Here is a 17057-nt window from a genome sequence, read left to right on the forward strand (position 1 = left end):
TCCCATAGTACTCCCACAATTAGTAAGGTATGAGTGATAGACAGTTTCACCAAACTGACCTTCCAACCATCTTATCACTTCCAAAATAAGAAAATTTAGACTTAGAAGATCAGCTCACCAGTTATCCCTATCCTTTGTTTTCTTGTTTTAATTTTTTATTTAAATTCAATATAGGGGGTACCTGGATGGCTCAGTTAGTTAAGCATCCAACTTTTGATTTTGGCTCAAGTCATGATCTCAGGGCTCTTAGACCAAGCTCTGCGTCAGGCTCTGTACTCAGCTGGGAGTCTGCTTCTCTCTCTCTCTCTCCCCTTCTCTCCCTCTGCCCCTCCCCCTGCTCACACACATTCTCTCTCTCTCAAATAGATAAATAACTCTTTTAAAAAAATAAATTCAATTTAGTTAATATATAGTGTATTATCAGTTTCAGGGGTAGATTTTAGTGATTCATCGGGCTTATACTATAACCAGTGCTCATTACATCAAGCGCCCTCCTTAATGCCCATCACCCAGTTACTCCATCCCTCCACTTACCTCCCCTCCAGCAACCTTCAGATTATTCCCTATAGTTAAGAGTCTCTTATGGTTTGCCTCCTCTGTTTTTATCTTATTTTTCCTTCCCTTCACATATGTTCATCTGTTTTGTTTCTTAAATTCCACATAGGAGTGAAGTCATATGGTATTTTTCTTTCTCTGACTTATTTCATTTAGCATAGACCTTCTAGTTCCATTCACATTATTGTAAATGGCAAGATTTCATTCTTTTTGATAGCTTTTTGATATTCGTGTGTGCATGTTTGTGTGTGTGTGTGCACGCGCGCATATATATATGCACATACACACACCCCACATCAGCTTTTTCTATTCATCTGTCAGTGGATATCTGGGCTCTTTCCATTTGGCTACTGTGAACATTGCTGCTATAAACATTGAGGTACATGTGCCCCTTGAATCACTATGTTTGTATCTTTTGGATAAATACCTGGTAGTGCAATTGCTGGGTTGTAGGGTAGCTCTATTTTTAACTTTTTGAGGAACCTCCATACTGTTTTCCAAAGTGGCTGCACCAGTTTGTATTCCCACCAACAGTGAAAGAGGGTTCCCCTTCCTCTGCATCCTCTCCAACAACTGTCATTTCCTCAGTTGCTAATTTTAGCCATCCTGACTGTTGTGAAGTGGTACCTCACTGTGGCTTTGATTGGTATTTCCTGATGATGAGTGATATTGAGCATCTTTTCATGTGTCTTTTGGCCATTTCTATGTCTTCTTTGGAGAAATATCTGTTCATGTCTTTATTTTTTAAAAAGCAGAAATGTATACATTCTTGCAAATCAAATTTTTCAAGACTATTTTAAGAGGAACAATTTGTGTATGTCCACACTTCTATTTGTCACCTGAGTTTATATTTATGACATGTATAAATACTAATAGTTTTAATTTGTGTCTACCTATCTTACTGTTTTCTATTGTATACGTTTAAGACACAAGAAAGATCAAAATTTCTAAGCATAAAAACCTATTTTATATCAGAATTTTAAGGGATAATTAAAGTATGATATTCTAATTAGTTATATTAATTTCTGGTATCTAGGTTATAGATAATTACTAAGACTTCTGCAATCAGATATTTTTAAACAAATTTACAGCAGTGGAAACATTTAGGGAATGGGGCATGACATCCAGGGCACACCTTTCCAAACACAGTTTACCTTACTTCCACTAACTAGTTTATGACTCAAAACTGAGAAATCAAAGAAATGGATGATGGCAATAAAAAATTAAACTCTTACGCAGAGAATCTCTATACTTTCTGGAGGTTTCAAAAGCCAGGAACTGTTAACTGGCCTCCATGCTGTTTTCTTGAGGGGCTTAATATCTACTAGGCAAAGAGACATTCACAGATTTGTGTAAATGGAGAAGTACACAGAAAGGAAATGAGGGCATCAAGCGCTTAGGTGTTTTAGGGAGCAGTTAGCACTTCAATGTGGGTGGACCACAAGGAGAACAGGCGAAGAGATGAAGGGGGAGACTCTCACAAGGATTCACCATGGGAGGCCATGAGCTGCCATATGAAAGCAACTGGACTTGATCTTAAAAATAAGGAACCCAGTGAAGAGTTTTAAGGGGGAGAGGAGACAATATGATGAGATAATATCACTGATTTTCGTTTTTAAAAGCTAAATCTTGTATGGTATTTTAAATTGCTAAACTGCACATCCAGCATACCAATGTTACAAACAAACCTATAGGTGTTTGCGTGTGGTTTATATGCACAGGAAAAAGGAACATGTTCAAAACAACCCCAGTCGTTACCACCATGGAATGGTTTTGGGGTGATGAGAGGGGACTTTTAACTTTATAAATATATTATTTGAATTTTCCCAACAAGCGTCTACTTACTTTTTCAATTAAAAAGAAAGCTCAATCTGGCAGCAGTGTTGATGTGCAAGACCAGAACTGAAGAAACCAATTAAAAAGCTGTTGCAATTTAATTGTCCAAATGACAGACAATGAGAGTCTAAACAGAATCAGCAGCATCAGGCAAAGAGAGGAGGAGGTGGGTTTGAACTATATTAAGGGTGTAGACTAAGGAATGTGGTGATGTTGGCTCTGGAATAAATGAGCAAGAGGAGGTTAAAATGACTTCCAGCTAAAGTGACTCAGTTACCAGCACAGGATATATAGGGTGAAAAATATATTCCTGCAGGTTTAGTAATGTTTGAGACATCTGTGGGGTATCCAGGAAATACTGATCTCATTATGGAATTAGATTTATATAACTAGATCCACAAGGAAAAGCAAGGCTTGTTAGTGGCAGAGCTAAGCATAAACTCAAGTATGCTAATCCTATCAGGTAGTGTCCTGGCAGGAAGCAGAATGAACCCCAGGTGGTTCATGCAGAAACAATTAATAATTGGGGTGTGGGGGAAAGGAACAAACCAAGGGAATGAGACACTCAGAAACTAGCAACAGTGGAGAGCTGCTTGTAAAGACAAAGGAACAGGGAAGAAGGAAAGTCTAGGGACCATTAGAATTAAAACCGTGGAGGAGGGACACCAGTTGAAAATTTGAGTAGTGGAGGGATGCAGTGACTGACAAGGTTGGCCCAAAGCAAAAATGAAGCATGGAAGAAATAACCTGGCCTACCACTCCTCCCAGTGTCCTATCTCCATTTTCCTGAGTCCTATTGGCCAAGCCCAATCAGAAGGAAGCAGAGGTCAAGGGAGTTCTGGATCATGCAAGTTCACAGAAACCAGCTTCCAGGGACACAGAGGTAAGCAGAGGAATACTGAGAATGAATCTGTAAAAGAACAGTCATCATCACAGGGACTCCTGTTCAAAGATCTCCTCTGGGGAGTTTAAAATGACCTGGAGGAGGAAGAGCAAAATGACACATATGAAATAATTATGAAGAAGCTGTCCTGGACTTGAGATCACGGAGACGTGGGTTCCAATCCCTACTCTGCCACTTACTGGCTCTGTGACTGGACCATTGATCGTATTTCTCTAAGCCTTCAACTGTAAAATGAAGATAAAAATACTGAGTGTAGAAGATTATCATGACAATTAGATATTTTATGTAAATGTTTCACCCAATGCTTGCTGTCAACTAAGAGCTTCATGAAGGTTAAGAGGAAAAAGGGATGATGCCAATGACTCTGAATGGCAATGGTTGCTCATTCTGATCCTAAAAAAATCAGTATGAGCTGGAATGGACAGTGGTTTTCAGGGTACACCTTGAATGACAGGCAAGAACAAGGAGGTGCGTGGGAAATACTAGCATGATTGATTGAGGACATGGAGATGTGAACAGCCTAGTGTGTGGATGACTATAAGAGAATTGATGGATTTGGAGGTTTACTTACTCTCACACCATCTCTGAGAGCCAGCAGCCCAGGAAAGAGACACATCTCATACGTCTATCACCCCAATCTCCTCCTGCCAGCTGACCTTATGGCCATCAGCTCTCACTTCTCGGCTGAGAAATTACTTTTGAACACCTTAGTATGCTTTTCCCTTGAAGGGCTGAATATAATTCTGCAAGTGGTTAAGTAATGTTAAAAGAACAAATCTGAGGAATACACATTCTCCTGACTTAAGTCAGAGCAGAGAGCGTAGCCCAAAGAAACTGAACCAAGACCTAATTTTCACAGTCTTTCTTGATAAAAAAAAAAATAGGGCTTCTGGTACTCTCCAAATGCCTTTGATTTCCAACAGCAAAATTCTAATCTACTCCTTATATCCTCATGTCTTTTAATGTCTGCCTCATTTTATGTCCTCGTTGTTACAAGTATGCTGGTGTTAACCCCCCCTAACACACTGTAAGGTCATTAAAAGAGATCATTTTCCTCTTATCTATTGCAACTGTGGTTCCCAAGTACAAACTTGTACCAGAATCACCTGGGATACTTGTTAAACTACAGACTCGAAGACAAAGTTCTTTAATTCTGTCAGTCTAGGATGAGACCCAGAGGTCTAATTTTTTTTTTTAAGTTTTCCAAGGAATTCAGATATGCTTTCCTTTTGAGGAATATCCAATACTCAGCTACTAGGACATTATCTCCAATACCTATGCCCAATGGGTAATAAAGAGAATAGGAAAATGAAGTGGCTCAATTAGAAGAATGTTCTTTTATCTCATGCTAAGACATTTTATTCTGAAGACAGAAATGCGGAAAATGTTTAGAAAGGAAAGGGACATAGTAAGGTCCATGTTTTACACAAACCATTCTGACCACCATAGAAAGGTGCTGCTGTAGAACAAGAAAATTTCTAAGGCTGAGCAGTGATTTTAGCAAACTGTGAGGTGGGTTTGAATTGGGGACAGTGGAAGTGGAGAGAAGGGAAGAGATGTGAACATTTCAGCAATAATAAACAGGTATTGGGATGCCTGGTGGTTCAGTTGGTTAAGCGTCTGCCTTTGGCTCAGGTCACGATCCCAGGGGTCCTGGGATCGAGTCCCATATCAGGCTACCTGCTCAGCGGGGAGCCTGCATCTCCCTCTGCCTGCTGCTTCTCCTGCTTGTGCACACTCTCTCCCTCTCTCTGACAAATAAATAAAATCTTAAAGAAAAATGGGAATTAATGATCAAGTAGATGTGGGGAGGAAAGGCAGACAGAAATGACAAATAACCACTGTGTTTCTGACTTGAGCATATGGGTAGAAAGAGATCAGAGTGGAATAACAGAAAGTGTAACAGACTTGAAGTTGGGGAAATTGTTTGTAGGCAGATTGTTAGCCAAATGATGGAGTGGACTTTCATGATCCGATATCATGCCCACATGATTCTATATGATATACATTAACCTCAGAAAACCCATCCAGATCCCAGATTTAAATGTGGGGATCATTGATATACAGGTGTTAGATGAAGCCATGTATGTATCACAATACTCCAAGGAGTGTATGTTGACTGAAAGAAGGTGTACTAAGGAAGGAACGCATCTGTGAAATAGGCTGAAGATTAAAACCAAAAGGAATTTGTGAAAAGCAATCAGATAAGTTAAAGAAAAACCAATGCAAAGAAAAAGCTGTAAAATCATAGGTAATGAGCTCCCCATCATAAGAGTTATTCATGCAGAAGACACATGTCATAATTGGATAATTGTTGCATTAGACACAGGTCTGAGTCCAGTGCAGAGGGAATAATACCAATACAGAGATATCAGAGAAAAAAAATCAAATGGATCTATTTTTCACCATTTACTATTTAAATGATCTTGGAGGAATTAAATGATCTCTTGAAGCTTTTTTTTTCTTACTTTATGCTGTAATTATCTATTTCACAGAACTGTTGTTAGGTGAAAATAATATTAAAGGGATTCTTTAAATGTCTACTCCCTCTCCTACTTTAAATCCATATATAAAATTTCAAGAAAGTGTGACACAATGTCTTCTTTCATTAGGTATATGTCAAAGCCTTCTCATTTTACAAGGTCCTAATGACCACACAACTTTAAATTCTGTCATTTTTTTCTATATAAATAATGGGTAAATTTTTGATGTTGCAGAAGGGGTTACTGTGTTGGGAGAGGATCAGACAGTATTTCCAAATCTAACGTTCTTAATACTGCATTCTAGAAGATAGGAGGGAACTGAAATTAAGCTTCTCCCCAGCAGTTTGTGAAAGCCATTCTTTTTATCCTCTTGAAATTTGGGACCGTTGCCCATCTTTTTTCTGGCATCTATCCTATTCTCTTGATTTCTGAAAGATTATCAGCAGGTTATATACAAACTATCATAATTTTTACAGCAGAAAATATCTTTCCCTCCTAAGTAAAACAACAAGCTTTAATTTTCTTTTACCTAAATGCCAACAAAGGAAAGAAGCCATTTAATTATTTGTCTTTTAAAACATGTTTTTCATTGCATTTGCAAAGGTTTACAAGGAATACATCTAGTGCTTAATTGCTTGTAGCTAGGGAATACAATTATTCTTCTGGAGTCTACCAAATATTTATTGTGATTGCCTCTGCCTAGGTTTCAGGCTCATACCACAAAGATTGAAACTAATTGAGCCCAAACCCCAAAGCTATTAAATGATGGCAGATTTGTGTTGAAAAACAGGGGTAATGTCAAGCCTTTGACATGGGGGGTTGGGGGGAAGGGGGAGTGGTGTTAATGTATTTTGCTCTGCTGCTAGAAAAAAACTGATTGACAGAATTCATTCTTTGCCACATAATCATGTACTTCTTTGTTGACCCATCTGGTCCCCTTAACAGTGTGCTAATACCATCATAAAACAATCAGATTAAATTGGTCTTCTGGTGATCAATGGATAATATGGTTTCAAATTATTCTTAGGCTTTGAAGCCTTTCCTATTTAAATTATAAACAGAGTACTACATATTGACAGGGCTTTTCCCAATATTTAGGTGTGTGGACTAGAAATCATAAAGTCTTTCAGCGTCTCTTTGACAGCATTTTTTTACAAAGTACTATTTAAACTCAAAGGCTCCTGGGTAACCTCTTGCTTATACCTAACATTCCTTACAGATATACAATTATCCGTCCTTAGCTGTTTTTACTCCCACCTCATCTCTACTTAAAACCAATGTAGCTCATATTATTAGAATAAAAATCTTACTAAGAGTAAACTAAGGAACACTAACAGAAGAACAGAGCAACAGCTGTTAAAAAGAAGGGAAAGGTAAAGCAAAAACAAAAAAAAAAAAAGAAGAAGAAGAAAAAAAGAAAGAAAAGAAAAGAAAACACCTCAGCAATTTCAGAGTTCCAGAAGTCAGAAAAAGGGCCCTGAGTTGCAAAAGAGATAGCACTTACTCATAGGAACTTCAGCTATTCTATCTCCTAGATAGCTCCTGATTTCCATCCTCAATATCCTAAGTCAGAATCTCATCTTCCACCTTACCCTGCAGCCAGTCCATACAGGTTCGTCTTCCTAAAGCACAGAATTGATCTTGTCACTCTCCTACCTCAGCTTCTTTGAGGACTTCCCATTACTTATAATAAAGTTCCAGTTTCCAAGGAAGGTATCCAAGCTTTCCATATTCTTCTCCCTCCCTATGTGTGACTTATCTATTAGTGTAACCCTGATAACACTCAAAACTCTAACACACTCCTGGTCCTAGAACATGACAGGCTGTTTCATAGCTCTGCTTCCTCACCATGAAATTTTTTGTCTTTAATTCTCTTCCCTAGTTTGTTGTTGTTAAATCTATTCAATAACTACTCTGGAAAACAGCTTGACATACCAAATGGAATTAATCATATGCATACTCTATGTCCCAACCATTTCATTCTCAGATATATACTCAAGAAAAATGTATATACCTGTGCATCAAAAAGCATGTAAAAGAAATATTCTTAGCACCATTATTTGTAAGAACTAAATGTAAGTGGAAACAAACTTACATCAACATTCAGATACATAAGTGCAATATATACATCAAAGGGAATACCACAGAACAATGAAAATTAATGAAAAGCTACAATATGCAACAATATTCAGAAACAAAGTGTTAAAACAAAAAAGCCCAACATGGAGGAATACATACTGTGTGATTATACTTTTATATAAAGTTCAAGTATGGATGAAACTTGTCTGTGGTGTTAAATGTCAGGGTAATGGTTACTCTCAGGGAGGAAGGAGGGACGGACTGGAAGGAGGCATGATGACTTCAGCGTTCTCAAAAGGTTTTACTTCTACTTCTACAAAATAACTCATCTACCTGTACACTTAAGTTTTGTGCATGTTTCTGTATGTACGTTTTACAAAGTTTTTTTTTTCAATTCCTATTTTCCAAAGTCAAGATCAATTACTATCTTTTCCTTAAAGTCTCAGCTGATCACTCTCATTCAGAATTATTTTTTTTCTGAGTTCCCTATGGACCTAATTTTTCTCTCTCAAGGCATTTAATTAACATACATTGAATTTCAGGCATGATGATTACATACGACATGGGTTAGATAATTTAAAGAAAAGACCCTTTAAAAAAAAAAGGCAAAGAAACAGAGAAAATTGGGAAAATGTGATGACTAAATCTGGGTTTTGGTGGACCCCTCGATCTAACAATAGTCAACAATTATCCTGACCAGATCCTTCTGCTGAAGTAAAAAAATTCCTCCTCCTCACACATGCCCCTTATCCAGTTATGCAATGATGTTTGTTTTCTTTCTTGGTGAAACAGGATACAATTTGCTTTATGTTTCCAAATATCGGAAAGCAATGAGCAAAGAAACACGTAGCAAATGAAGCATGTCACCCTGACCCAATGTTGTGCTTCACAATATTTACAGGGACATGGTTCATGAAAACCAACTAAGCTATCTCCCAGAGCTCAGCAGTGACGTTCAGCCCTCAATTCGTTTTCCAGGGGCATGAATTGAAGCTGTCAGCTTCATCTATACTTAGCAAACCTAGACCTGCAGCAACTCTTTCTATTGCTCATACCCTTATAATCAGCCATACTTTTGCAGGAAAATCCATTTCACTGCTTTTGTAATCCCAGGTGGCTAAGATGTCAGCTTCCCAGGGGCATTTGTAAGTTGCCTTCAAGCCAGTTAGTCCTGACCCTCTTTCTCAGACAAAACAATTCTCCTGAGACTGTTTTTCCATAAAGTCACAGAGCTGTCCTAGATGGCTGCATCACTTAACTCTCTGTGCTCAGACCTGTCTTCCCCTCTACCTGGATCTCCCACCCAACACACATGTATTATGAGCTCACTAAGGACAAACTGTGTCATTGCCCACAGCACTTTGCCCATTGTAGATAGTTGTTTCTTGACCAACTAGATGAAATATGGAAGAATGTGGAAATCATTTTCATTCCCCTGGCTCAATTTTTCAAAGTATATGGAATGGACCATTATTCTTCTGAGCCAGAAAGATGCTCTCAGCTCTTAAATGCCCAATTGAAATTTTTTTCTTTACTCAATTCCTACTTTAAATGAAGGAAGGAAGAAAAGGAAGGAAGGGAACTTTCAATGTTGCATTTAGACATGCTCCCCAACTTCTGGAAGCATGTGTTGAGCAGTGGAAATATGGCCTTCACAGTGTTTAATCAACACAGGAGAAATGTTCATTCAGACTTTCAACAATACTGTCTGGTCTGCCCCTTGCTCCCTACTTCTGAGCCACAAAGTCCTCACTGACAATCACTGCCTACTTCTTTTTAACAAATTTAAAGGCTATCTTGGTGTTTCTTCTTCTTTTGACTATTTTCCCTCAGGAACACCATAGTTTGGATTCTGACTGTTCAGGCTAGTTGTTTTGTGTTGCTTATGTTTTTTGTTTTGTTCATTCCAATCTACTCTTTTGATAGAGCTCCTAGTTGAAATGTTTAAGCATCTAAGCCACTAAACCTTATTCATTTATTCACTGAAGATTTGGCTATCCCAATCCTCGTTTACTGTCTTTATCATCACTGCTGCTGAGGCAAGTGTGTATGTCTGTTACTTTCAAACAGACATGATCTGGTCTTCCCTTAGGCAGTAAAAACACTGGGCTTTTGTGCTTAGGCTAGCTGCTCTAATTTTCAAAGGCTCAATGCTACAAATGTTTATATTTCATGTATATACCATCTTCTGGGGCCTGGGAGACCTCTCCATCTCATCAGTGGAAGGAGAAGGAGAAAAGAGAAGGCATGATGATTTCATTCAAAACAAAAGCAGGCCCAGAAATTATACACATCTTCCTGTCCACATCCCCTTGGCAATGGATCTGGGAAATGGAGTCCCAGGAGGGGTCACTGCCCCTCACAAAAACTCCAAGTTATGAAAAGATGAGCATGAAATTTTAGTGGACAGTTATCCAACTCCACCACGGTGCCCACAAGGCTCTCCCTTGACTACTTAAGGAATTCATAACATCCTCCTCTCCCAACTTCATTCATCATCTAACGAAACACTTACTGCAAATTACTATATGTTAGGCACTGTACCAGGCCCTGGGAATATAAAAATGCGATCCTTGCCCTCAAGGATCCCAGGTTTAGTCCTAAATCTAGAAACTGGATTGGTAAAACAATATATCTGAACATCCATGGAAGACAGATATTAATTATTAAATGAATATCTAATTACAAGTGATTAAACTTCTTAAGAGGAGAAATACTGGGTAGGAGGAAAGGAAAACAGAAGGATCTTAGTTTGGAGGGGAGACTGATGAAGCAATTCTTCAAAGAAGGACCAATCTTTTATTTGGTCCTCAACATTTTGTTCACTTTTCCTCAAAAATAATTTTGAATTACTATGCACCATGTCCCATTTTTAAGTTGATGCCTGAAGTTTTTCATGTAAGTTGGCATGAACGAGCCTTAATAGTCAGAAATTTTTTTTTGCCACAAATTCACATTTATTCAACTTCTACCTTAGAATTTCAGGTGTTTTATGCTTGAAAGCTTTTTAAATTTCTCATTCTATAATACATCTCTGCAAAAACATTTACCTAAAGTCAAATTCAATTTTTGAAGTATTTTCTTTAAGACTTTAGTTGTTAATGGCTGTTTTATGGATAGTGATACTATCAGCATATAATCGATAAAGGTGGAGAACAGAATAGCGATAGCCAAGAGTCAGACTGTGGGGAATGTTCTACTTCAAAAGGGAAGCAAGGACAGAATTTTGGGAGATGAGGAATGTTTGGATATCCTGATTTGGGGATATTTACACAATCCTTTGTCTTTATCAAAATTCATAGAACTCAGTAACAAAAATCGATTTTAAAAATAAGTGTTTACAAATTTAAAAAGAGAAGTAACATCGATGTTTGACATTTTTTTCCTTTGCAGCTACTCTCTTTTTCCCTCCTGAAACTCCAAATCTTTCATTTTAGCCATGTGTAATTTTTTTTCTCTAAAGCGATCTTTCCCTCGATATTACCTGTATTTTACTCAAATCACTGCTACCATCTTATTTAGAGTCTTCAAATTTTGAAAGGCATTACGCTTTTGATACTGCCCAATTGAGAAGTTTACTTTCCTCCTACTTGATAGGCTAGCATTTGAAAAGAGACTAAAAAGTATGAGTGGCAAAGTATCATGTCATAAAGAGAAAAAAAATATCCAAATATGCGTAGACATTATCTTTATTGAGTATTTTTCAGAAAGTTACTCTTTTAAATCCTAAGCATTAGAGTTAAGACTCCAGATATTTTCTCCCAAGACATGGGTATAAGTCTATTTGACCTCTATTGCACAATTTTTCTTTCCTTTTTCCTTTATATACTCAGAAGTTTTATAAAAACAAATAAGGACCCTGACTTGCTGTGCAAAGGTGGAAACAAATACTGCAGGAAGATAACCTAATATTGTACAACAGCCTGCTGGGTCAACTATCTCACCACCAGAGAGCCGATGCCAGTATCCACATCAGTCAGCTGTCAGCCCATAACCAAAATACTTTCCAGAAGATGGCAGCGTAGGAGTATCCTGAACTTATCTCCTCCCACAGACACACCAAATCTATAGCTACATATGGATCATTTTCCTTTGAAAAATATCTAAAAATTATGTCAACTGCTTCTCCACAACAAAAAATAAAAAGACCACATTGAAACCAGGAGGAAAGACAGAGATTATCTCACCAAAAACCCCCAACCCCAGTGGGGCAACACACAATAGGGAGGAATCTCAACAGCCTGGTATTTCTCCTGGAAAAGTAAGGTATTGGTACCCCATATCAAGCACCCCAATCCCTGGGATCTGCACGACAAAGATGAGTCCCTAAAACATCTAGCTTAGAAAACCAACAGGGCTGATGTCCGGAGATCCAAAGTGCTCAAGGAAACTGAAATTCCCTTTCTGAAGGGCTTGTATACAGTTTCACTTGCCCCTAACCCCAGAGGAAAAAACGGCAGTTTGTAAAGCACCTAGGCTATAAGTAAAAGAAATGCATTGGCTAATCTAAAAGCATCTACTGGAGAAATGGGTTATGGTTGAAATTATCCCCAATGACCGGGGCACTGGTCAGTGCCAATTTTGCAGCTAGCACAGGCTAGCTTAGACATGGCACTTCCTGCCACCTTGCTTAAATAGGAGGGGGCAGGCATTTACACCACTATCCTGCTGCCTTGCTGAAACCAGAGAACAGGTATGGTTCCAGTACTCTCCAACTTCCTGGCTGGGGCAGGCAAGTATGAACCATCACGGCATTCTCTTGCTCCCTAGATAAAGTCAACAAGCATGGGAAGTTGTAACAGTCCTTGCTAGCTGGTTAGGGCTGGTGAGTGGAAGCAGTCATGGCATTTGTCCACCCCCAACCTAAAGCTGCTGCATGTACAGAAGTAAGGTACTCTTTCACTGCATTCCTGAAGCCCACAGAAGGACACCATCAAGACTCTTCCCACTTCCTTTCTGAAGCCAGTGAGTGAGCCCTGCCCCTCTACCTCTACCTTGTTACGGCCAAAAGGCATGCACAATCCACACAAGGGATATCCTTGATTGCCTGGCTCTGGGGGCCAAGGGGTTGGCAGTCCTGAGCTTCACCGGAAAGTAACAATGGGAAAGAGTGTTCTTGGCAGGCCTCCATACCCAGGGCACTACATAGACAGACTGAAACACAACCCCAGACTTCCTATGAAAAAGCCTATTTACCTAGCCTGGAACTTCAGGCTGAGAGACAGGCTTCAGGTTTCCCATACATCTAAAGGCTAAGGAAGTGCTTCCAGGGAAGATAACCAGGGAGAAACAACCTTTGCATACCATTTTGGCCTTGCTACAATTTGATGAGAAATGAGACTTCACAGAAAGGAGTTTCTACACTTGTCTCTACACTTCCCCAATTTCTTATAACTGTTGCACAAGATACATCTCCAGATATCCTAATCTAGAGGCCAGCAGTATTTACAACTGTGGCCCCATAGGATGGTATATATATTTACATACTTTAAAAGCTGCTGCTTGAGAGTTCGATTTCCAATCAGCCTGAAACTAGGGGCTAAGATTCCTCCCCTTGGAATGGTCACCTCATATAGTTCTCAGCACACCCTCAAAAATGAGGATATATCAAAAATAAATTGAGAAGTTTAGACAATCACAAAGGTTTTGAGAGACAACCAAGAGCTAGGGCAGGGTAAATGAGAAGCTTCATCTACTTGAAGCCACTCCTTCAAGACAGAGGTAGCTGCCCCACCTTATATGAAGAAACAAAAAGAGTCAAGCAAAATGAGGAGAGAGAAATATGTTACAAATGAAAGAACAAAACAAAACCTCAGAAAGACCTTAACGATACAAAAAAAATTAAATTCCTAAGTTATTTGCCTGATAGAGAATTCAAAGCAATGGTGATAAAGATGGTCACTGATCTTGGGAGAAGAATGAACACATTGAGAACTTCAATAAAGAGATAGAAAATGCAAGAAAGTACCAAAGAGACATCACAGGACTGAAGAATACAATAACTAAACTGAAAATACACTAGATGGGTTCAAAAGCAGACTGGATGTAGCAGAAAAATCAGTGAGTTGGAAGACAAGCAATAGAACTCACCCAGAGAAGCAGAAAGGAAAAACAATTTTTTAAGAATCAAGGTAAATTAAGGGACCTAAGGGACAACATCAAGCAGAATATTTGCAATATAAAAGCCCCAGAAGGAGACAAGAAAGGAGCAGAAAACTTGTTTAAAGAAATAATGGCTGAAAATTTCCTTAACCTAGGAAGGAAACAGACATCTAGAATCAGGAAACCCAGAGAGTTCCAAAATTGATGAAACCAAAGAGAAACACACCAATACACATTTTAATTTTAATCCCTTTAACCTTAAAGAAACAAAAAAAGAAGAAGAATGAAGCCCAAAGAGTAATAAAGATCAGAGTCAAAATAGAGACCAAAAAAATAAATAAATAAGAAAGTAAATAAAGAAGATCAATGAAGCTAAGAAGCTGGTTCTTTTAATGAACAAACAAAACTGTCAAACCTCTAGCTAGATTCACCAAGAGGGGGAAAAAAAAACATTCTCATAAGAAAAAAAAAAAAATCAAAGAGGAGTCACAACTGATATGACAAAATTCCAAAAAATAAGAGACTACTATTAACAATGATAGTCCAACAAATTGGACAACTTAGAAGAAATGAAAAAATTCCTAGAAACTTACAATCTTCCAAGACTGAATCATAAAGAAACAGAAAATCTTAATAGACCAATTATTAGTAAGGAGATTGAATCAGTAATCAACAATCTCCAAACAGAAGTCTAGAACTGATCAACCTCACTGGTGAATTCTACCAAACATTCAAAGAGAATTTCAAATCTATCAAACTTCTCCAAAAAATTGAAAAGTAGGCAATGCTTTTCAACTCATTTTATGAAGCAACCATTACCCTGACACCAAAATCAGACAAGGATGCCTAAGAAAATAATAGGTATCTCTGATAACACAGATGCAAAATCCTCAACAAAATATTAACAAACTGATTTCAGCAATACATTACAAGGATCATACATCATGATCAAGTGGGATTTATTCCAGGGATGCAAGGATGGTTCAAGAATTGCATATCAAGTAACATGATACACCATACTAACAAAATGAAAGATAAAAATCATATGATCATTTCAATAAATGCAAAAAAAATTAAGTATTTGACAAAATTCAACATCCTTTTATGATGAAAACTCTCAAAGTAAGTATAGAGGAGAGGTACCTCAACATAACAAAGGTCATATACAACAAACCCACAGCTAATATCATACTCCATGGTAAAAAACTGAAAGCCTTTCCTCTAAGATCAGGAACAAGACAAGGATCCCTATTCTCACCACTTTAATTCAACATAGTATTGGAAATACTAGCCATAGCAATTAGACAAGAAAGACAAGGCAAACAAATTGGAAAGGAAGAAGTAAAACTGTCACTATTTGTAGATGATAGGACAGAATACACAGAAAACCCTAAACACTCTACCAACAAAAACAAAAACAAAAAAAAATAGGACTAATAAATGAAGTCAGTAAAGTTGTAGGATACAAAATTAATAACACAGCAGGTGGGGAAGGGTTGCTGGCAAGATTTCCAGGGGAGGCTCACACACCAGCCCCTACCCAGTCAGCCCAGCTCCTCTGTGATGAGGACAATACTCATTTTCACCATGGGAAGCTGGGGCTCTCCAAATTCTACCAGCCCTCCTGTGAAGTTATGTAACAGCAAACCATCAGGGAGACATTCCATTTGGTATCTAAAGGATGAAAACATTTCCAACTGCCTAGAAGGAGGATTGTTAATTGGACAATCTGACAACAAACTGGTTTACAAACATTATACATTATATTTTGGCTTCTGTGTAGATTCTTCAGAAAATGAACTTGGCATTTTGGATCTAGTTCAAGTATTTGTGGAAACATTAGACAAGTGTTTTGAATATGCCTCTGAACTGGATTTAATTTTCCATGTAGACAAGGTTCGCAGAATTTTTTTTTTAAAGATTTATTTGAGAGAGTGAAAGAGAGAGAGAGAGAAAGAGAGAAAGAAAAAATGTGATTGGGGCAGGGGCAGAAGGCGAGATAAAATCCTCAAGCAGACTCCCCACTGAGTGCAGAGCCAAACAAGGGCTGGATCCCAGGATCTCGAGATCATGACTTGAGCTGAAACCAAGAGTCAGACGCTTAACCAACTGAGCTACCTAGGCACCCCAAGGTTCACAATACTCTTCCAGAAATGGTGATGGGGGAATGGTAATGGAGACCAACACAAATGAGACTGTACACAAACTGATGCACAAAATAAACTGGAGAAATCCTAGGCTGGCTCAGAGGGAGCTCTGTCCTGTGCTGTATCACCTGTAAAGAATATGAATCTCCCCGAGATCCCAAGAAATACTAACATGGTGACATCTGTATAAAAGTGCCAAACATGCCCTCTTTTAAATACAAAATTAGAAAGGCTACTCCCAGGTAAAATCCCAAGGGAAAAGTCATCTAAGTTTACCATGCAGTTGTTTATCAAAAATTGAGGAAGAGTGTCTCTTAACTTTTGCTCTTGGATTTAAGTCAGGGTACTATATAAAGGATGTGTAAAATCAATACCAAAGTTCAGTGTTGCTTTTCTTGCTCAGTGATTTTGAAGAAATTGAGTAATTCCAGTGTGATATTTCTCTTTTCTAAACTGCACTCCTATGCTACCACCTAAGGCATGCCCTTCTGGCTACTACAGTATTTCAAAAGTTTTTGAGACATTTCCTTAAATTATGTACAATCCAAAATGTTGTTTTGTATGGATCACAAGTGCAACAACCCACCTTCTTTCTGCTGTTTGTCACAACTGTTATTTAAAGAACCAAGTATGTACTGCATGAAAACATTATGACCTCTTAGTTTAAATAAACTCCGAGTTAACTGGACTTCTAAAGCACCTTTCTGTTTGCCTGATATCTACTTGAACAATCACTTTTATGATTCTCTGAGTCAACAAAGTGTATTTTTCACAGTTAAAAAATTAATAGACAGGGGCGCCTGGATGGCTCAGTCAGTTGAACATCTGACTCTTGATCTCAGCTCAGGTCTTGATCTCAGGATCATAAGTGCAAGCTCTACATTGGGTTCCATGACAAGCATGGACCATAATAATAATAGTAATAAATATCTGCTGCATTTCTATATACCA

At 38.2% G+C, this 17057-nt stretch overlaps 1 pseudogene; it reads left to right on the forward strand.

Annotated features, from left to right (window-relative positions):
• Positions 1-15371: 15371 nt before the first annotated feature.
• Positions 15372-16760, forward strand: LOC103664346 (annotated as a pseudogene).
• The last annotated feature ends 297 nt before the right edge of the window (positions 16761-17057 follow it).

This window comes from Ursus maritimus, unplaced genomic scaffold (assembly GCF_017311325.1).
Source record: "Ursus maritimus isolate PB19 unplaced genomic scaffold, ASM1731132v1 scaffold_18, whole genome shotgun sequence".
NCBI classification, from domain to species: Eukaryota; Metazoa; Chordata; class Mammalia; order Carnivora; family Ursidae; genus Ursus; species Ursus maritimus.